The sequence below is a fragment of the Arvicanthis niloticus genome, chromosome 17, assembly GCF_011762505.2.
Source record: "Arvicanthis niloticus isolate mArvNil1 chromosome 17, mArvNil1.pat.X, whole genome shotgun sequence".
Classification (NCBI taxonomy): domain Eukaryota; kingdom Metazoa; phylum Chordata; class Mammalia; order Rodentia; family Muridae; genus Arvicanthis; species Arvicanthis niloticus.
In genome coordinates, this window is record NC_047674.1 from 18530156 (window position 1) to 18552466 (window position 22311).

The 22311-nt window shown below is 50.3% G+C and overlaps 1 long non-coding RNA gene across 4 annotated transcripts; it reads left to right on the forward strand.

Moving 5' to 3' along the window:
• The first annotated feature begins 4141 nt into the window (after window positions 1-4141).
• Window positions 4142-13996, forward strand: LOC143434820 (uncharacterized). 4 transcript variants are annotated; one of them, XR_013104610.1, is made up of 6 exons: window positions 4142-7811; window positions 8575-8700; window positions 11001-11115; window positions 11993-12271; window positions 12418-12554; window positions 13294-13994. It is a non-coding gene; the product is annotated as an uncharacterized LOC143434820 (long non-coding RNA). The 4 variants fall into 4 exon arrangements; XR_013104609.1 differs by having other exon boundaries at window positions 4142-4623; window positions 7656-7811; window positions 11993-12554; XR_013104608.1 differs by having other exon boundaries at window positions 11993-12554.
• The last annotated feature ends 8315 nt before the right edge of the window (window positions 13997-22311 follow it).

Genomic DNA, 22311 nt, shown 5'->3' on the forward strand with positions numbered 1-22311 from the left:
AGATCCTATCAGATCAGTCTCTTGCAGCCATGTTCTGGAGGGAAAACAGTCAGGTAAACGTCTCTGTCTCTATAGGAAAATCTCACCAAACTTAAATGTGGCTGATCCAGCCTCACCAAACTTAAATGTGGCGGAGGCCTGGCAGATGTCTTTTTTATAGATATGTGTGTGTGCTCTATGCATGAGACATCCGAGGAGAGCTGCCCTCACATCTGAACCTGATTCTGCCATCCCTCAGGGACCATTACTGTCCTGTCCTTGCTCTGGTTGTATTCTCCACTAAGGTGGCATGGAAGGTTACAAGCGCATGGCTTCTGGCAAATTCCCATAAGCCATACTTTGGTAAACAGAGAAGAATATGGCCTGCTTTCTAGGGAGACAACAGCGTGGCTGCCCCAACCCTACTGACTGCTTACAGAGCCACACTGCTCTGAAGCGCAAAATCTTTGACCAACATATGTTTTTTTAGATCCCCAAAGTATTAAAAGTCAACCTCCTCGTTTAAAATTTTCAGGTTGAGTTAGGTGTGGTGTTACACACCTTTAATCTCACTCAGCATTGGAGGCAGAAGGATCCCTGTGAGTTTGAAGCAGGCTATCCAGAAACACATAGTAAGACACTACCTCAAAAAAAAAAAATTTTTTTTTTCAGGGTAATAAGATATGTTCCACAACATTTTTCAGAAATCACCCTATGCTCAGTAAGGCTGAGTAAGGACCGGGAGAGGTGATCAGCTGTTAGGACCTAACTGGACTTAGTAATGTACATCTTTAATCCCAGCACTCGGGAGGCAGAGGCAATCGAATCTCTGAGCTCCAGGCCAGCTTGGTCTATAGAGAGAGTTCTAGGCCAGCCAAGAGAGAGTTTCAGCAGCCATACTGGCTGCTCTTTCAGTAAACAAGGGTTTGATTCCTAGCACCTATGTGGCAGCTCACAACCATCTGTAACTCCAGTCCCAGGAGAGTTACAGATGGTTGTTACACCCTCTTCTGGTTTCCAGCTTCCATAGGCACAAGGCATGCATGTGGTACACAGATACACATGCAGGCAAAACACCCATACATGTAAAAATAAGTTAATTAAAAAAAAAAAAAGAATAAATTTGGCTGTGGGGACAACCATGACAGAAATAAATGTGTTCTGAAAACCTATATAGTAAGTTCCAGGCCCATAGTTCCAGAGCTGCATACTAAGATAGTGAGACCCTGTCTCAAAAGAAAAAAAAAAGAAAAGAAAAGAAAGAAAGAAAGAAAAGAAAAGAAAAAGAAAACAAAAGGGGGCTAAGGAGATAGCTCAGTGAGTAAACTGCCTACTGGGCCAGCATGGAGAATCTAAATACAGATGCTTAGAATGCACACAGAAGCTGGGGCAAGGCAGTATCTGACAGATGCTTTGGGTTCACTGGCCAGCCAACCTGGCCTAGTCAGTGAGTTCCAAATTCAGTGAAAGACACAATTTCATAAAGTGGAGAGTTATCAGAGAAGATACCAGTGTCAGCGTCTGGCCTCCCAGAGTGCACATTTACACAGAAGGAAGAAACACACCATAGAGGTGGGGGACGAGTCTTAGTTTAGTTTAGGTTACTTCATGCTTTCCAATCCTTGGAAAACTCAGGAGTCCTCAGGGATCTCCTGATCGGGCCTCAGCCTCCGTCTTGTGCCTCCATTCTGGGCCAGCAGGGGGACTGGAAGACTCATTTCCAGGCTGGATTGACAAAGGTTCCAAGCAGCTCTCTGCCCTTTGCCACCTGGTTCCCAGATGAAAAGAGAGGGGGACTCCTGGCACTGATAGCCCCTCTGTAAGTACAGTCCACTGGGTGGAAAGGGAACACAGGTCTGTTTGTGTTCCCCACTTGGTGTAGCCCTTTGCTTCATACTCCAGCTAAGTTTCATAAGGAAATTATCTTTTCATGGACTGGGGAGGTTCCGTGCATAAAGTGCTTGCTGTACAAATCGGAGGACCAGAGTTAGATTTCCAGTGCCCTTGTAAATAAATGTTGAGTAGGAGTGGCTGCCTGCCTACGGTCCCAGAACTAGAGAGGCAGAGATGGGAGATCCCTGGAGCAAATTGGTTAGCTAGGCCAGCAGGAGACCCTGCCTCCTATTGAGAAAGATCCCCGATAGCAACCTCTGGCTTCCACGAATATGTACACATGTGCACTTATACACCTGGGAACTTGTAGGTAATTGGCTGGAGAAGCAGGGTTCCTCAGGGCAGGCTGTGGGTAGGTCTGGCTGGGAATCGCATGGAGTCCCTCCATCGGGAAGTTAGGCATGGCTGCTGTGGCTCACTAAAGGCCTCTCCATGGCTCCTCACAGCTCGGTCCCAATGACACAAGAAAGTCCATGGGTTTTTACAGGCTTTAATGTCATGGCGGATGGTGGATGGGTCTGGATGCACCCCCCAAAATCCAGGGCAGACCCGAGTTAAATAGGGAGGAGAGGGGGAGAGGGGCTAGGGAGGAATGCTTAATTGGCTCCACCCTCTGGCCTTCAAGTACCTCATTAGTATGCAAATCTCTCTAGGGCCTGAGGCCTCTTCCTCAAGACTATTGGCCATAGACCTCTCTGTGGGAGTGGTTGTTGGAGGGCTGAAGCTAAATGAAAAGAACCCTAAGGTAGCTGCAGAGGGCGAGCCCGTGCCCTTTGCTCTCTCTCTCTCCCGGTTCGAATCCTGATTTCCCCTTGTGACTCTGCCCAAGTTTCATTAAAAAAAAAAAAAAAAAAAGAAAGAAAGAAAGAAAGAAAGAAAAAAGAAAAGAACCAGGGTCTGGGAGCAGAGCTGAACTTCTGCCGTCCAATAAGGTTCTGGGGTTCCAAGCTCGTGCTCGACCAAGCACCCAGCTGCTTCTCACAGCCCACCACCCCACAGGAACACATCTAAAAAATAAAAGGAAGTGGTTATTTAGACTGAATATTATTCAGACTCAGTGGGAAGAACATCCCTCTAGGAAGCATAAAGCCCTGAGTTCAATACCCAGGACCATTCTCAGCACAAAAAGTTCTGGCCTAGCACCATAGCTCACGCCTCTAATTCCAGCACTGAAGAGGCTGAGGTAAGAGGATTATCAGTGTTTCTAAACCAGCATGAGCTGCAGAGTAAATTCCAGAATTCCAGGAGAATCTGGGCTGTAGGATGGGATTGTCTCAAAAAAAACACCGGGGAAAGAAAAAGTAAGTCACTCAAGTGCACTGAATAAAGGGAATGCTTGGCCTTGAGGTTTCACTAAATCCCCTTCCCAGGGTACTATGGAGCACTGTAAGAAAAGAGAAAACTGGAAAAGGGAAAAATATATGGCCTTGGAGATGGCTCAGCAGGTAAGGCCCCCGTCACCAAACCTGTCAAGGTGAGTCTAATTCCTGGGACGTATATGGAGGAAGGAGAGGACAGCCACCTGCAGAGTAACCTCTGCTCACACAGGCACTGTTTAAACACTCAATAAATACGATAGAAAGAAAAATGAGTAAAATCCTACAACACTACTGGGAAGGAACAGTCAGAGCAAGCGGGAAAGAGTTGCTGGGCAGTGTGGGGGCCTCGAAAGTGTGGAGGCACACCATCTATAATCCTAACAATGTGGAGACAGATAAAGGAGGGTCACCGCAAGTTCAAAGCCAGCCAGGACTACATAGTGAGGAGGAGTGGGGAAAGGAAGAGCAGACCTAAATTGGCCTGGAGTGCTTCCCAGCACACACACACACACAAGGCTTAGCCAAACCCTGAAGGCAGAGCAAGGTGTGAAGGGAGAGAGCAGCAGGAAAGACATCCAGGTGTGTCTTTCCATGGTGCTACAGGGTCCAGCTCTGTCCTATGGAAGGCATGGAAAATGGGTAAACAGTAGAAAGGACAGCAGTTCCTTGCTGGTCCAACTTGGGGCAAGGACACTTAACTCCAGACTCATTTAAAACGTTTTGTTTTGTTTTTTTAACTAAGGATCCAGTTCCCTCTCCAGGGAGGCTGTTCTGAAATCAGGAGGTTATAGGAGCTAGGAGATGAGTCCCTCTCAGCTCTTTGAGGTGTGTGTGTGTGTGTGTGTGTGTGTGTGTGTGTGTGTGTGTGTGTAAACAAAAATCAGAATACACTTTTTGTCTTGTCTTTTTTTTTTTTTTTTTTTTTTTTTTTTTTTTTGAGACAAGGGTTTTCTGTATAGCCCTGGCTGTCCTGTAACTTGCTCTGTAGACCAGGATAGCCTCAAACTCAGAGATCTGCCTGTCTCTGCCTCCAGAGCCCTGGGATTAAAGGTAGGGACCAATAACTGCCGGGCCTAGAGAATACTTCCAACTCCCCTTCCGCCATGTGGGTCCCCAGGAGCAAACTCAGACCCTCTTGTCTACCTGCCAAGTCATTTCTAAAGACACAGACACATTTATTCTTTTCAATTTTCACCTTAAGAGAAGCAAGCTAAAGCACAGATGCTGCTCAAATCCTTCCTGTGAATAAATGGCAGAACTTGGGTTTGAATCCGTGGCAGCCTCCAGAGCTCCAAGCTACCTGTGGATGCAGACACAGCCCTCAATTCTCACAGCAAGGCAGTTCATCTGTCTTGTGCAGTTCCCTCCGCCAGCATCAGTGAGGCACCTTCGAATCCAGTTCCATCCCTGCCTATCTTCCCTGGGTCTCCTGGTAAGAAGTTTTGTTCTCACCAACCAAAGCCTTGCCCTTAGCAGATACCCCTTAGGAGATGAGGGGTAGGAAGGCTTCTCAGACGGGAACTTTCCACCTGAGCTGGGAGATTCTTGTGGTGGGACCGCGTGATATAGAAGGTGAGGGCACTTTGTCATTGTCACCCAAAGCATACCAGAACTAATCAGTTATCTAGGAATGCTGCCACATGCATGTAATCTTGGCACCACAAGTGCAAAGCTAACCTAGGCTACCTAGCAAGTGCTAGGGCAGCCTGAGCTGTCAGACCCTGTTTCAAAAAGGATAGAGAAGAAAAAAGAAAGCCTACTGTGGTGGCTATTCCTGGTTGTCAACTTGACTATATCTGGAATGAACTACAATCCAGAATTGGAGGGCTCACCTATGATCCAGATCTTGAGGCTGGAAGACACAAGTTTCTGACCTGGATCTTGACATGGAGATCATGTGGCATAGTGACCATGAAAAGCTTAGGCCAGGCAAGGGAGTACATGCCTTCAATTCCAGGAAATTGAGGCATGGAGATCTCTGAGTTTAAGGTCAGCCTAGGACAAAACAAGTCCCAGATCCAGGCTTAGTGGTACATACCTTTAATCTGGGCCACACCATCTATTGAACGTCTACATAAGGAAAGAAGACTCATTCTTTGCTTTCGCTTACTTGCATCTGTTGAAACCTAGTTCTACAGAAGACCAGCTTAAATAACTAGCCTTGTGGGACTGAGCAACTACTAGACTCTTGGACTTCCCATTCACAGCTGCCCATTGTTGGGGTAGTTGAACTACTGACTGTAAGTCATCATAACAAATTCCCTTACTATATAGAGACTATGCATAAATTCCGGGGCTCTAGAGAACCCCGACTAATACACCTACTAAGAAACAAATGAACACACAATTGTCCAGACTGGTGTGAGGCCAGCATGTTCTAACCTGTATGGAAGTACTCGGGGATAAAGGACACCAGTTTGTTAATTAATGACCACTTTCCTTAACTTAGGCCTAGACTGTAAAATTTATAAAAAAAAAAAAAAAAAATACTTAAAGGACAGCAGAGGGAAAAACCCTCTAACAGAGGAGGTAGGTAGGGTGTGGCATCCAGAAGCAGTGGGTAGCGTCTACCACCAGTTGTCCAGGCTAACTAAAGCTGTTCTCCGTACAACACTGGTCAGGTGTGGTGGCACACTGTCATCCAAGCACATAGAGGGCAGAAGCAGGAGGAGCTTTGTGACTTCAAGGCCATTCTGATCTACACAGGGAGCTCCAGGACAGCCAGGAGCATGGCCTTGTCTTGAAAGAACTTAGAAGCCCATCTTCATGAATTTCCATTTGTTCTTGAGCAAATGAAAGTTAATAATAGCCCCAGAAGGTGAAGGGAAAAGGAGTCACAGTCACTGCTGCTTAATACACCAGGAAAAGACAAATCTTCCTTTCTCCCTTCCTCTCCCCTCAGGGGGCCCCACCCCTGTCTCCTCCCATTGCTGTGGGACCTAGGGCCTTGCGGAAGCCAGGTCAGTGCTTTGCAACTGAGCCACCCTGAATCCAGCCCCTTCTCATTTTTCTTCACAGACCCTCTGGGTCTTATGACCAGTTAATTGCATTTCACTGTCCTGTGCCAGAAACTCAGCCCTGAGCTGCAGCTGAAGGCCCTGGGACTCCCCAAGGTTGACATGTTTTACACACACACACACACACACACACACACACACACACCCTTCCTGCCCTCCTCAGTCCAGCTCCTCTAGGGGTTTTCCCTCTGTTGTTCTTTAAGTATTTTTATAAATTTTAGAGTCTAGGCCTAAGTTAAGGAAAGTGGTCATTAATTAACAAACTGGTGTCCTTTATCCCTGAGTGCTTCCATACAGGATAGAATGTGCTGGCCTCACACCAGTCTGGAGAGGTGTCCCCATTTCACAAAAGAAGAAATGTGGCTACCAAGGGGACACCGGTAGGGGTGAAGATGGGTCACCCCATGCCCTTCAGCCACCCAGTACCCTAAACTCGTTGTCCCATTCTCAATGTCCTTTCCAGCATTCCCCTGCCTGAGTGCAGTTTGGAGCATCTAGCTCTTTCTTCCTTCTGTCCTATTCCCCCTTCTATCCACTTCCGTTTCTCCCCTCCCCCCTTCTTTCTCCATCCCCCTTCCCCATTTGGTCTATGTGTGTACATGTGCATGCCAAGCCCAGGGCAGTCGCATATGAAGTAAGCTTTCCATCACTAAGCGGGTTCCAGCCCCCACTTCCATGTTACAATGCTCTTGCCCTCTGGGGGACTTTCCAAGAGACCGTAAAGTATATTATTTAAGAGTGAGTGAAAAATCAGGAGCCAGGCATGTTGGCTCAAGCCTGTAATCACAGCAGTTTGGAGACTGAGGCAGAAGGGTTGCCAAGATTTTGAGGCCAGACTAGACTACATAGTGAGTTCCAGGTCAGTGCAGTGTGAGAACATGTCCCACACACATTTATACCAAATAGTTGAGCTGTGGTGGCTCAGAAGACAGAAGCAGAAGGAGGAGTTCTGAGAGTTTGAGGCCAGCTACTCTACCCACATAATGAACTCTTCTGGGCCAGTGACGGCTCCCACTCTTAAACTGCCAACAAGCCACAGAGGCTTGGGGACACTGGGACATCCAATAGTCCCTGTGGCTTGGCCATTTCCTGGGGAGGCGGGGGATATTTAATCTGAATAGTCCCAGGCAACCCTTCAGAGAACCCAAAGGTGGGAGGCAGAGGCAGGAGGATAAGTTCAAGGCCATCTTCAGCTACCTATCAAATTCACAGCCAACCTAGAATATATAAAGCCTAGAAAATAAAAATAAGTGAAAGCTGGCACAGTGGTTCAGTGTACGAAAGTGCAGCCTGATGGCCTGAGTTCGAGTCCTGCTGGAACCCACGATGGAAGGAGAACACAGACTCCCCAAAGTCGCCCTCTGACCTGCACATGCACACTTTGCCATGCACACACAAACTAACAAACAAGTAACCTATTACTCAGCCGGCTACCCTTTGCTCCTAGAACAGGCTCCCTGGAGTAGGATCTAGACCCTGGCAGGGATCACACATTCCCCAGTGCAATGCAGAAGACACACACAACCATTTTGAAAGCCAGCTGCCTCTGGAAGCTTTTGTGTGCAGCTGAGCCCCTGAAGCTGGGTGCACCAGCTGGGCCCAGGTGAGTAGGTGCATAGAAATGATGGGAAGGAGGAAAACTGCTGTACAGAATGGAAGAGGACACCTGGCTTCTCCACAAGCCCTGTCACATCTAGCTAACTAAGCACCTTCAAGAATAACTCAGTGGTAATGACCATTCTTCTTTTTTAAGATTTATTTATTTTATTTATATGAGTACACTGTTGTTGTCTTCAGATACAGCAGAAGATGGCATCTGATCCTTTTGCAGATGGTTGTGAGCTACCATGTGGTTGCTGGGAATTGAACTCAGGACCTCTGGAAGGGCAGTAAGTGCTCTTAACCTCTGAGCCATCTCTCCAGCCCAGTAATGACCATTCTTGACATTCAAGTCTCAGGACTGTTGTGGGAATTATTAATTAATTAATTAATTAATTAAAATAGTTTACACGGGACTGCTGTTTTGTTTTGTTGATATAAGGTCTCATTCTGTTAACCAGGCTGGTCTTGAACTCATGCTAATCCTGCCTCTGCCTTCTGAGCACTTAGGTTGCAGGCAAGCCCTACAATGCCCAGCCTATTTTCAAAAAACTGTGGCCCTGTGGTTTGGTGCTAGTAACTTTGAGGTCATTTCGATCTACCCTGGTGCTTCTGGCCCTGCCTTAGGTCCCCTCCCAGGGGCCTTCAGTCATCTCTGGGCCCTGAACCAGGCTTCATCAGATGCTGGACATGTTGGCCTCCTGAGCTTTCTCCCCAAATTCCCATCCAAAACACACTCTAAGAACACTTCCTGTGTATGCACACAGGTATTAGCCCCACTTCTGTTCTCAAACTTCCGTCTCTTTGTGCTCTGCTGTTGGTGAGAAATACCTGGAGCCAAGGTCTGCCTGCTGGAGATCCAGCCTGTAATGGCAAAGTCGCTGGCAGTAAGGGTAAGTGTCACACCCCAGCCCTGCCTGCTTACCTGTGGGCTCCCCATAGTTAAAGAACTTGCTCACACAGAATCCAAGAGCAAGACTGTCAGCTATGAGTGAGGTGCAGGCCTGGTATAGGCCCAGAAAGCTCAGAAAGGGTAGGCACTCAGGGACCATACCTGGCCCCCCACCTCTTCTCTGAAGTAGGCTACCTTTGGTTTCTCATCCATGTAATCCAGAGTGCATGTTCTACCACTCAGTTATATTCCCGGCCCTCTTCTAACTTTTCTTTTTCTTTTTCTTTTTTGAGACATAGACTCACTATGTAGACCAGGTTTGTGGCCAGGAACTCACAGGGATCCCCCTTCCTCTGCCTCCTGAGTGCAGGTATTAAAGGTATGCACCAGCAAACTTCACTACCCACAATCCGCACTTCAGGAACTGGAAGGGGTGTGGGCTTGTCCCACTGGCAGCTTGAAGTGAAAATAGGTGAAGAGAGGTAGCAAGGGATAATAGGGGTGAGGGTTGCAAAATGGGGGCAAGGAAGCCCAGAAGCCTCTGGTGCCTAAACAGCTAGATCCTCAGAAAAGGGGCGCTGTCTTAGTCAGGGTTTCTATTACTGCACAAACATCATGACCAAGAAGCAAGTTGGGGAGGAAAGGATTTATTCAGCTTACACTTCCACACTGCTGTTCATCACCAAAGGAAGTCAGGACTGGAACTCAAGCAGGTCAGGAAGCAGGAGCTGATGCAGAGGCCATGGAGGGGTGTTACTTACTGGCTTGCTTCCCCCAGCTTGCTCAGCTTGCTTTCTTATAGAACCCAAGAGGACCAGCCCAGGGATGGCACCACCCACATTGGGCCCTCCCACCCTTGATCACTAACTGAGAAAATACCTTACAGCTGGATCTCATGGAGGCATTTCCTCAAGGGAGGCTCCTTTCTCTGTGAGAACTCCAGCTTGTGTCAAGTTGACACACGAAACCAGACAGTACAGGCCCAAATAGTCCTTTAAGTCCAATTCACCTGAAACCTTAAGCCCTTGTGTCCCAAAGATGAGTAGTTCTGTTCAGAGCAGTGACCTCATCTCCTTGGTCACTTTAGGAAGGATACTTCTTCCTGGAAGCCCCCAAGTGGCTCAGTCACAGCTCAGTCCCTAAGGTGCCCCTTGATACATAATAGCATGGTACTTTGGGCCAACTCCTACCTCTCCTACTGAGTGAGTGTGGCATAGGACAGGGAGTCTGTGTATACACATGTGAGGTTATTTTGAAAAGTTAAAAAAAAATAATTAGAAGATCTGGGCACAGTGGCGTATGCCTGTAACCCTTATTCAGAAGGCAGGAGGACAACTTGAACCCAGGATTTCCAGTCCGATCTGAACAACATAGAGACACCTCATCTCAAAAGAATAAAAATTAACTCCAGGCCTAGTGGTACAGGTTTGTAATCTCAGAATCTAGCTGCTTGGGAGGTGGAAGCAGAAAGACTGAAGGTTGAAAGTCTGCTCTAGTGACATTGTCAAGTTCAAGGCTGCTAGCCTGGGTAACTGAAGAGACTGAAGAGACTCACAGACTCTCAAAATGAAAGAAGAGGGAGGATGACGATGCAATGTGATAGCAGGATGCTGAAGTGTGTGTGTGTGTGTGCGCTCATGTATGTGTGTGTGTGCACACGCATGCATGTGGGGGTATATGTATGTGGAGTGGTATGTGGGTATGGATACCCACAGAGGCCAAAAGAGGACACATCCTGTTCTTTTCACCCTCTGGCTCATCCTCAGAGACAGGACCTCTTACTAGCCTGGAGCTAAGCTGGTGGCTAGTTGGAGTCACAGGCTGTGCTAGGCCACGCCCAGCTTTTTATGTGCTTGCTAGACTCAAACTCTGGTCCTGACACTGGTACAGAAAGCACTCTCACCCACTGGGCCACCTCTCTAACCCTCTCCTCTTTCTGTAAAGGTGGGATGAGGATGGGAAGGAAGCGCTTAATAAGCTAACCAGAGCTGCAGATGCTGTAGACTAGGATGAGGCCATTTGAGACCAATTATGGAACAACACTGAGGATTATAGAACAATGCCGGGGAAATTACACACATGTGTAGGAGTCCCCCTCCCAAAGAGCCGTGGTGCCACTGGGGTGGTACCTCTGCGCCCTGTTCCCTGAGCCAGCTGGGAAGGGGATCAGGTCCAACAGCTCCTGGACAAGGGCCCATGTTTAGAATTCAGATGGGCAGACTCAGGTAGTGAGTGGGTGCTTTCTAGGCGAAGATTTTCCTTTTAAAGATTTATTTATATGAATACATGATCCCATTACAGATGGTTGTGAGCCACCATGTAGTTGCTGGGAATTGAACTCAGGACCTCTGGATGAGCAGCCGGTGCTCTTAACCCCTGAGCTATCTCTCCAGCCCCTAGGCGAAGATGTTGAAATGTAAGTTGTGTGAGCTGATGAAAAGATGTCAACTGCTGTGGTGGGAAGGGCATGCACTTACTCACTCACTCACTCACTCACTCATTCACTCACTCACTCACTCACTCATTCACTCATTCATTCACTCACTCATTCACTCATTCATTCACTCTTTCATCAGCTCCGGCTACTGAGCTTTTTTACATGCCTTTTGCCAAGTAAAATGAGAATAAGGACGTTGGATTGCTGAGGGGAATACGATGGGCTCCTAAGTGTTTTGCACCAGGAATCAAAAGGTTCCCTTGCTAGAAGATGGCAGGGCCAGAATCCAGGTCCCAGCAGAAGCCCCGGCAGCCCTATTTTTCATCAAGATCAGTTAGTGGGTCTCAGGGCAAGGTGATACAGCAGGAGAGGAGGAACTTAAAAAAATGACCTCTCTCCGGCCCCTAAATGACAAAAGGGATCAAGAGATAGAACCTGGCAGGCTGGGCCAGGCAGAGGTGACTATGATGAGCATGTGGGAGGGGCTAGCAGTTGGAAGCCAGTAACCTGATGGACAGGCTGCTGGGAACAGGTGGGTGGGCAGCCAGGGCTGTTCTGAGCACCGGCTTCCTGCTGCCCAGTGCCAGTCAGGCCAGTGGGCTAGGGGCGTAGATGTGGCTGGCCTCTGACAGGGGTTGGGGTGCCTGAAGCATTGGCAGTGCCAGGAGCCTGCAGGCCTTCATCCTGTGCTCCCTAAGGACCAGCTAACTCACTTGTAGAGGGGCTGGGCAGCTAATGAAGACAGCAGCCCAGCCAGCAGCTGCCCCTCCCTGCTGAATCCCACATACAGCTGACCAGTGGACAAGGGGCTTGGGGGGGAGCTAGCAGCTCCCGGCAACAGACTTTTCACTCTTAGGCAGAAGGACCTTGAGAGAAAGAAGGATCTCCCTGTGATTGACAGAGCTGGAAGAGAAGAGGAAGAGACATGCTATCCTGAGCTGCAAAGGCCTTGATGGGGAGAAGACGGCTGGGAGGGGATGTGGGGGTGCCCTGGTGGGAGGAAGGAAGAGGAACCTAGAACACAGGGTGTTTGGAGGACTGGGTCTTAGCAAGACTTGAAACTGAAGCCCCAAAGAAACAAATCAACTGGAAAACAAAGCCAGGACTCTTTAGGGCCTCTCTGCTGATGTCACAGGTGAGTTTACCCAGCTCCATTCATGTACTGGAGTTTAGTGGCCACGTGCTGTGTGAGTCTCTGCAGGGCTCCACACCTGACAAAAATCCTGAGGAGTTAACTCACAGAAAGTGAAAGAGAGACTGTCCCCAATTTCTATTTACTAGGGCCCCAGGCCTGGGAGCCTCATAGCCCTGAAGGCCATCTGAAAGACAGGAACTATCCAGCAGACCCATTTTACAGTTGAGCAAACTAAGGCCCAGAAGATTCAATCACTCATTGAAGGGTCTCCTAAATGGCAGAGGTGGGTCTTCAGTGACTGTCATGCAAAACATCCTTGACCCTGGGTTAGCAGGGCAGTAGCAGTCATAACTACCATCCTTAAGGAACCAAAGACCTTATTAGCAGCTGCTGGGGTTAGAACAGTTGGAGAGGATTGCCTTTAGATTTCTCTCAATGTCTGGAGGATTCTCTCCCAGGGGAGAGCAGCCCCCAGCCTTCCTGGGCTGTGGTGATCCTGCTGCAAATAAGCAATGGGTGATAGATGGTTCTTCATAATTGTGGGGCTGCTATCCTGTTTCTTAGGTATCTTCCACACGGTCCCCCTAGTTCATCTCCAGAGCTGAGCTGGGAGGGACTGAGTGGAGCCTGGAGGACTCTGGCTGGGAGGTCCTCAGGCATGGCTGCCTCCTCCTGGGACCTGGGAAACAAAGGGGAACTGGCTTGGGAGGGCAGGTGGCAACCACGTGCTCTCCCAGCTGTGGCTGGGCCTGGTAGGAAGGGGCCTTGAGCGCCCTCTGACGGTCTGGGAGCTCATGGAAGGAGGAAGTGGCAGTTTAGGGCCAGGAAAGGTTGGTTGGGTGCTCCCAGAGAGTCCCTGTGGGGGAGGAGGTGGCATACCCGTGAGTGGCTGGGTCTGGGGGTGCTATGGCAGTGTGTGCACAAGTGAGTGCATTTCTGTGCGTATCTGTGCTTACTAATATGTGATGTATGCATGCAGTGTGTGCAGATGTGCTTACTGTTCTGTTTTGGTTTTTTTTCAGACAAGATTTCTCTTTGTAGACCTAGCTGTCCTGGAACTCACTCTGTAGACAGGGTGGTCTTGAACTCAGAGATCTGCCAGCTCTGCCCCCCAAGTGCCAGGATTAAAGGTGTGAGCCACCACTGCCTGGTGTGTTTACTGTGTATATACCGGTTCTTGTCTGAGTGTGCATGTGTTATATGCATGAGTGTGAGAGTGCACATCTCTTCACGGTAGTGTTCACGCCCACATCTGTCCACCTAGGTTGGTCCTGGTGGGGAAGAGCGTAAATTAGAGCTTCCAGGGCTTGTTGGGAGGTTGCAGGACGGGCAGTGGAGGGAGACTGGGAGCGGTGGCATTGTCCAGAGCCATTCTCAAGTTCATGTGGGGTCTTGTGGAAAAAGGGAGAGAGCTGGGTGTGGTGGCACACACTTTTTAATCCCAGCACATGGAAGGCAGGGGCAGGTAGAGCTCTGTGAGTCTGAGTCTCCAAGACGGAAAAAGAGAAAGAAAAGGGGTAAAAACTTGTCCCCGGAACCTTTGCATATCACTGTGCACAACCATCATAGAGACTCATAATGCTACCGGGGGCCATGGTGTGCTAAGGCTCTAAGGCTACTGCAAGAACCCAGAGAGTCTCCTCAGGGAAAGCCAGCCTGAACTGAGACTTGAGGGACAGGGAAAGCCTGGAACAGGAGGCAAGGAGCAAGAAAGTAGGGGTCGTTGGGGGTCAGGGCACAGAGAACAGGGGAAAAGTAGGAATACCATGTTCTCAAAGGGTGAAGTCCGGAGATGGATAGCAAGGCCAGAGGTGGGCTGAAGTCTGGGCAGTTAGGGATTTCCATTCTGGGAACTCACCGGAGCCACATTCTAGAAAAGAGGGCTTCATGTTCCTTATTTGGATTTTGTTTGCTTCTGAAACAAGGTCTAACTAGTCCAGGTTGATCTCAGACCCTTCCTGCTTCAGCATCCTGTTCAAGAATTACATGCATGCCGGGGAGTGGTGGCGCATGCCTTTAATCCCAGCACTTGGGAGGCAGAGGCAGGTAGATTTCTGAGTTCGAGGCCAGCCTGGTCTACAGAGTGAGTTCCAGGACAGCCAGGGCTACACAGAGAAACCCTGTCTGGAAGAAAAAAAAAAAAAAAAGAATTACAGGCCACTGTGATTAACTTTCCTATCAGGTACCCTCCTGGTATCTCCTATACACAAACTCCTGAATCCTGAAATGCCAGGAGGTCATTGGTGACCTCAGACAAATACACCTGAGTCCTGAGTCCTTCCACTGATGGCCGGGGGCTTCATTCAAATCCCTGCTTCCAAGACACCATGCTGATCATGCCATGCCAGCTGCAACAGCCTCTGGCGCCTCTTATGCCATCAATGCCTCCTCTGTGGACTTGGGAGGGTGGCCTGAGAAAGGCCCTGGGCCTGGGCCAGCCTGGTCCTTTCACCGGGTGGTACCGGACTGGCCTCTTCTTTGGCTTAGCTTCAGGCTCTTCCTGGTAATCTCCAACCTGGAGCCCAGTGCCCTTGAAGGCCTCTACTCAAGTAACTGAGCCCAGGGGAAGGGTCTCTGTATATACATCCATTCTAGTTCACTAAAAAACGAGCCATGTCTACACACACCTGCATGGGGGAAAAGAAGAATGTGGTTTTTCTCAGCTAGTGGAGTATCAGCTCCTGGCCACACTGGACTGGGAGGTCATTAAGGTGGCCTGCTCTGACACCATGTTCCTGCCTTCCTCACCTGCTCAGGCCAAGGCCCTCCCTCTACTACCTAGAACCAGGGTTATGCTCACTGTTCCCTAGCCCAGGAGCAGGGAGGAAGCTATGGTGACCACCTCTGACCACATCAAGGACAGCATCCAAACCTCCCAACAACCTACTGCATGGTAGCTATGGTCAGTCTACTGCCCTGTCCATTAGCTCTCCATGCATGGCTCAGCATCTCCAATGGCTCCCACTGACTCCAGGGTGATGTATGTATACAAACCGCAATCGTGTGAATTCCTGTTGGAGTCCACTTGCATACACTCACCTCAGCTGCCCCACCTCACGTTTCCTTCTTTTCCCTATCCCCCTCCTCTACCCACTCCTCTTTTTATTTATGTGTTTGTTATTTGTTTGAGTTTCATGTAGCCCAAGCTGGCCTCAAAACTTACTGTGTACCTTGAACTCTTTGCCTCTTGATACTGGGATTACAGGCATGTATCACCAAAGATAGTTTATGTGGGACTGGAATCCAGCTTTGTGTATGCTAGGCAAGCACTCAACTGAGTTGTATCTCTTTCCCTCTCTGTCTCCTGGCTGTAGGCTTTAATTTCCTCACTGAATTCTCCACCTCTCTCCTTGCCCTCCCAGTCTTTGCCCAGCTCCCCCCAAACCCCATCCCTGGGCTCTGCTCTGTCCTGCAGGATTCCTTTTTCCTCTCAGTGGGGTGTCCTTCCTGCTGCTCCCTAGAATGCTCGCTCTGGCTTCTTAGGAATGAGGACAGAAGGCCTAAGGACCCCTGAGTCCTGCAGGCTGTTGCAGCCCTGCTCCAGGCTGCCTCTCTCCTGGAGCAGTTGCTGGCTCAGAGTTTCAGCATCCAAGAGAACAGGAAGTGGTGGTAGGGGGCTTGGAGGAGCTGCCAGCCAGCTCCTCCTGGCACCAGCAACTCCCTACAAAGGGCTTTGCCAAGCCAGCACACGTGACAGCTGGAGTGCACACGCTTGTGTACATGCACAGCCTGTAGGAGCACACGCCCATGTACGCTCAGCTTGGCTGCTGTACCCTCCAGCCCACACGGCCATGAGACAGATCTTTACCCATGAGGTATGTTATCAAGACAGGCTGACCCTAAGGGCCAGTGAACACTGGCACAGAGCAGGAGTTCAAGGCAGTCCCTTCCAGGATTACACGTGTGCAAGTAGCCAATGGCAGTGCAGTTCCTGCTCCTCGTTCCCCAGGCCCCTCTAGCCTCCCTTTGCTTACCTATGCCCTTCCCAGTGGTCACTATGGGCCTTCCTGGCATGACTGTCAGCTTGGGTGTTAGCAAGAGTCTCCTGGCCTCCCCTTTGTTCCAGAGGAGGCTCTCGCCTAAGGACGTCCAGCCTCTCTGGCCAAGGACTGTCCATTTTGCCCACTCAAGCTCTTTATGTACCCTGTGCTCCTCAGGCAGAGGCCCTTCCTTACCCCTGGTGGCTGTTCTCAGATCTCAGCACTCTGGCTATAGATACTCATTACACACCACCCAGCCCCAGGCTTCTAGCACTGTGTTCTGGGCAGATTTATGCACTGGGCAAGAGTAGAGGCCAGAGCAGGAGGGCCAGCAGAGGACCAGTCATACTCTGGACAGGCTCTTGAGCTGGCAGAGGCCCCAGCCAAGCCATCACCCTGTCCCTTCCCCCACCCCTTCACTCATTATCAACTTAGGGCTTGTGTACAAACAGCAGCTGGCCTCTTTTGTCAACCTCTCCTCCCTCCCTGCAATGAGACAACTGGCTCCTCCAATTCCACCCCCAAGATGACTTAGAAGCTAGAGCCCTGGGGAATCCTTGAAAGGAGGTAGAGGTAGCCCCTGGTGTTCTTGATCCTAAGTTTTCTTTCAGTTTGGTGATATTAATCCATCTGGGACATCATAGGAACCAGAGAGGGCAAGGAACCAAAGGAAAGTCAAAAAGGTGGCTATAGGCAAGAAGCAGGGATGGATCCCTCGCCCTTCTGCCTGTTTGTAGAGCATATTTGCAGAGCCAGTCTGCCGCCGGGTCTGTTGTCCTGACTGTGCTCAATGCCCAACAGCTTTGGAAGAGACCCGGAGATGACCAGCCGCTCCCTAGACCCCTGTTAGAGGCTTCAACAAAAGGAATTCTACCCGCCTGGGGTTAAAACAGGAAAAGCAGGCAGGGCTGTAAGGGAGTCCGTTGTCAACGCCCAGGTGCTGAGGCCGGATCTGTTCAGCAGAGGACAGGAGTCCGAATGAGGCCGGGTCAAAAGATGTGTGGGTGGGAGGCAAACAGCACACGTCTTTAATCCCAGCACCCGGGAGGCAGAGGCAGATGGCGCTCAAGGCCGGCCTGGTCTACAGAGTGAGTTCCAGGACAGCCAGGGCTATACACAGAAACCATGTCTCAAAAACCAAAAAAGCAATAAAGTTGACAACGACACTGTAATCAATCCCATTTTGCAGATAAAAAAAAAAGAACGGTGGCTCCAATTTAGTTGGTGAGAGAGGAACCAAGTCTCAGGAGGAACCAAGGCCTGACAGTGCTGTGTTAGAGAGGGTGCTGGAGGTTGTAATTTAGTTGTAATTTGGAAACCCTATGAGACTGTGGGATGGCCCTGCCATGAGCTGTGATCCCTAGGTCAAGGTAACTGAGTGGGTCACTGTTAAGGATACCCTAGACTCTCGGACAAAAGGGGACCTGCGAAAGGCACCTGCGACTTCCAGGAACGTCACAGGATGCACACCAAACTCGGCCAGGAGTTCGCAGGCGGGTGGATATGAGAGCTGTGTATGGGGGAAATCCCGCAGCATAGGCAGTGCAGCTGAGGGCGAGGAAGGAAAGGTGGAGCCAGAGCTGGACCTCGGCCCAAGTCCCGTGCTCCTCCGTGCCGCCGCCACCCTACCTTCCCCCCCCCCCCCAAATTAAAGCCCGCCTCCCAAAACGCTTTGTCCCGACCCTCCGGAGCCACTCCGGGCAGATGAGACTGTGCAAGGGCACGAGCAGGCCGCCTGACGGCGAGACCAGGAGGCCCCCTAGCGGGCCCAGCTATGCGGCACATGGCCTGGTCCGCACGGGCGGAAGTCATAAGGCCGGAGACCCGCGGCGGCCACCCGGCCAGAGGGAACAAAGGACGCGGCGGGCAGAAGGTTGGCCGAACGGTGATTGGCGGCTGGTGGGGAGTCCGGGCAGAGACAGGATTGGTTGCGGCCTCAGCACCAGCCCCGCCCCTCGAGGCCGAAATCTGAGTTCCTAGCAACAACCCCGTCCCCAGGCCCCGCTGTACGGACCTGCTCGGCAGGCGGCCATCTGCACCCACGAGGGCGCCTACCCAGGCGTTGGGCTCGCATCCCCGCGGTGTCTGGAGAGCTACGCACCGAACTACTTGCCCTCCTCTCGGCTGCATGGGGGGTGGGGGACATCAGGACTGGTGTAGCGAGTGCCAGACACGGCGTCCTGGGAAAGCTCGACGGCCACTCTAGTGACAGGGTGCACGAGTGGAAAGAGACCAGATCCCGGGGAGCTGTCCCGAGGGTGGTGACAGGACTGGGAGAAGGGCCAGAGAACAGGGATCACTTAAAAGAGTGGAGGCCAGGGTAAGACGAGGAAGTGGAGGAGGCTGTGGAGTCTGAAAGTCAAGTCAGGGAAGTCTGACTGGATGGCCCTGTAACTCCGAGAATAGTGATGGAGCGCGACCCCTAGAAGCCCAGCCAGGTTTGAGACATGAGGAAGAGCGAACTAGGTTCATTTACCAGCCAGGCCACCGCAGGGTGGTTAAGAACATGAGAAGGGGCCTTTCTCAACAAGGTTCCCTTTTTCCAGATGCTTAAGAGGTGAGAGGGGTGGGGCTCAGGGCCGGGCCACCAATCACAACCTCCGCTCCACTTTGAATCTGGGTTGGCGGGCGCGGGCTGCAGGCCGCCAGGTGTGCTGGGGCCCTCTTTGTCCCTACTTCGTCTGCCCAGGCACGTCCCACTCCACCCCCATCCTTCAAGAGCCACAGGGGCCCCGTCTTGCTAGTTCCCCTTGTCTCCCTGCACACACACACACACCCTTTCCCGGTAGGAACCTAAAGCTGGATTCCTTCGGGGTACCTTGCAGGGTTGGTGACTCTTAACCAGCCGCTAGATTGCTCTTGTACAGGAGTCATAATCCATTAGAGGCAGGCAGTTTCTCCGCAGCTGGCCACCGAAGGCCTGATGGTGCGGGGTGGAGGTCAGTGGGGGAGAACTTTGTACCAAAACTCCTTGAAGGAGAAGGCCAGGGAGACTCAGATTGGTGAGTTACATTCTCAGAACTCACTCATATAGTGAAATTAGAGAACTGACTCAGAAATTGTCCTCTGAACATGATCTCTGTGGTGGGTGAATGTGTGTAAATGTTTTTAAAAAAAAAAAAAAAAAAAAAAAAAGCTCTTTTTAAACCCCGGGAGAGGGCTACCCCACGCGTAAGATGTGCATGCCTGTATGAGCACACACAAGCCCCTTACGAGATTGAGATGACACGGGGCTGTAGTCCAGGCTGCTGTGAAGAGTAAGTGGAATCCCAGGGAGGAATCTTTGTTAAAGGGAAGCCTGCATGTGCTCAAGTGTGCATATGTTACCAGGGGCCAGATGCATGCCAGGAGCCAGAGCCCTGCAGCCACTGGGGTGGGCCTCTGAGTCTGACCTATCTCAGAGGGAGGGGTGCCAGACCTTATCAGAGAGGCCCATAAGAACTAAGTCAAATCCCATGAATAATCCCTGAGCCCCTCAACCCTAACAGAAGGAAGCCAGGGTTTGGTTGCTCTTGTCACACCATTTCCATGCTGTCTAGCTTAGGTGGTGGGGCAGAGAAAAGGGGCTACTTCAGCCCTGGGAGTGTTTGCCTCTTCTCCAGGGTAATCTGAGGACAGGTCTAGAAGCTGCATACATCATGCCCCTACCCCACCTGCAGCTCTCCTCTTCCTACTCCAAGCTCTGGCAGAAACACCCGTTCCCCAGGCCCTCCAGTTTGCCTCCCTATGCTTCTCAAATCTCTCTTCTTCCAGGTTTATTGAACCATGTCTTGAGCTCCAATGCTACCTAACCCACACTGTATCCAAGATGAAATGAAAACTAGATTTTTGTCCCTTCTCTGATAAAATGCTCTGAGCTGAGGTGCACTCCTGTGATCCACGAATTTAGGAGTTAGAGACCGGACGATCAGTTCAAGGCCATCCTTGAAGCCGGGTTGGACTAAAGAAGACTATTTCAAAATACCCAAAATTAAGGCCCCAAATCTGTCAATGTCTCTGGTCTGTAGGTATGTAGGTATGTGCTTCCTTCAGCCTCCTAGCCATTTTCTCCCCTCCAGTCCCCTCCTCCACCTTTCTTCTCTGTTACAAAATTGGGGTTAATGCGCTTTTAGAAATGGTCTAATGGCCGGGCGGTGGTGGCACACGCCTTTAATCCCAGCACTTGGAAGGCAGAGGCAGGCGGATTTCTGAGTTCGAGGCCAGCCTGGTCTACAGAGTGAGTTCCAGGACAGCCAGGACTACACAGAGAAACCCTGTCTCGAAAAACCAAAAAAAAAAAAAAAAAGGGTCTAATGGAAGGAGGCTGGACTGACTGGATTTTTCCAGTGCTCACGCGCCCCCTGGTGGTCATCATGGGCATTGCAGGCTTTAGCAATCGTCACACTGAGTTCAGAAGACAGCCTCAGGGTTAGAGAAGGTAGGAGGTTACCTGGCAGTCTGCAACTCAAGAGGAGGGAGATTCCAGAGCTGTGTCCCTACAGGAACTTGGGCCAGTATGGCTTTTCAGCTCCCTTTTCACCAAGATCCCCTTTATTCATATTCTCCCTCTCTCTCTCCCTCTCTCTGTATGTGTGTGACACAGGCACACTTGTGCACATATGTACTTGTGTGAACTGTTCCCCATGCACAGGAGGCCAAGTGTTCCACTGTGTCTGCACGGAACAGATGGCAGCAACAGATTCCGCCTTCAGAAGATGTTCATGTGGGTGGAGCTGTGTGTGATCAAGCCAGCATCCATGTGTCTGTCCCCAGCCTGAGACTGTTACCAGGCAGGAACCTAAGTCTGAGAATGCTGATTCTCACCCTGCCAGTAAGCTGAATGCAGACTGCAAGTCTGTCACTGGAATAGATCCAATAGATTGTCATTGGTTCTAGAGGTCTAGAAAGACCAACACCTAAGTCTTCCTGCATACATCCTGTTGGTGCCAGAGGGAGGCTGGCTTTCTCCCTTACCCCCACAGGCTGTAGTTACCATGTGTTAGATGTGACTAGCCTGTCATTGTTCACAGTCTATTCTTCCTGGGCACCTGCTGGGCATGCTCCCAGGATAAGGAGTTCAAGTCATATGCCCTTCTTTATGAGTTTAGACATCTGCCCTGTCTTCTGGTTATTTAGTCTGCTGTTTTCCTGTGATTGATCGTAAGCTGCCATGAAAGGAAGTATGAGCCAGGTTCTGGGTGTGCTGTGATTTAGACAAGGAGTTCAACTGCTTTTATCTGTGGCCTTGCTTGCTAGCTGGAGAAATCCCAGCACACATCTCCTGGAAGTTGTAATCCCAGCACTTGGGAGGCTGAGGTAAGAGGATCTTGAGTCCAAAGTCAGCTTGGGTTACAAAGTGAATTCCAGGCCAGGTCAGCCTAGGCTATAGCATGAGACCTTATTTAAGAAAGAAAGAAAGAAAGAAAGAAAGAAAGAAAGAAAGAAAGAAAGAAAGAAAGTCGAGTCTAGAGCTAGTGGTACAAGCCAGTATTCCTAGCTACTTGGGAGTCTATGGCAGAAGGATCACCAATTCAAGGCCTGCCTAGACTATACAGACTCTGTCTCTACAGTTTTTAAAAAGGTCTAGAGATATGGTACCGTGGGAATGTGCTTGCCTAGTATGTGTGAGACCCGGGGTTTAATCCACAAAAAAAATATAAAACTGGAGGATGAGAGCCTTGGATTGAGTGTGGCCATTCTCACTGGGCTCTGCCCTGTGCTTCCCATGCCCATGTCTCTGTGTCCTGTGACCCGTGGCCACATATAAGACCAATTCCTGCGGCTCTGGGACTGGCAGCAGTCTCCCTAGTCTAAGAATAATGTACAACTCCTGAGCTGCTGCCTCCTGTGCTCCATGCAGACAGACACACAGACTTTCTCTCCTAATATCCAGACTGAATGCCTGCTCTGGGTAAGCCCATGTACTTAGGGGAGTGAAGGGGCCAGAAGTTTGAAGCAAGTTCTCTCCAGCTTCCAGCCTTGGCATATTTGGCCACCTGGGGGAGCCCTCTGCCCCTTCAGTCAGAGGAGTGGGAGAGGGGTGTGTGGAAACAGGAACCTATCTGTTGTCAGCCCCCACCC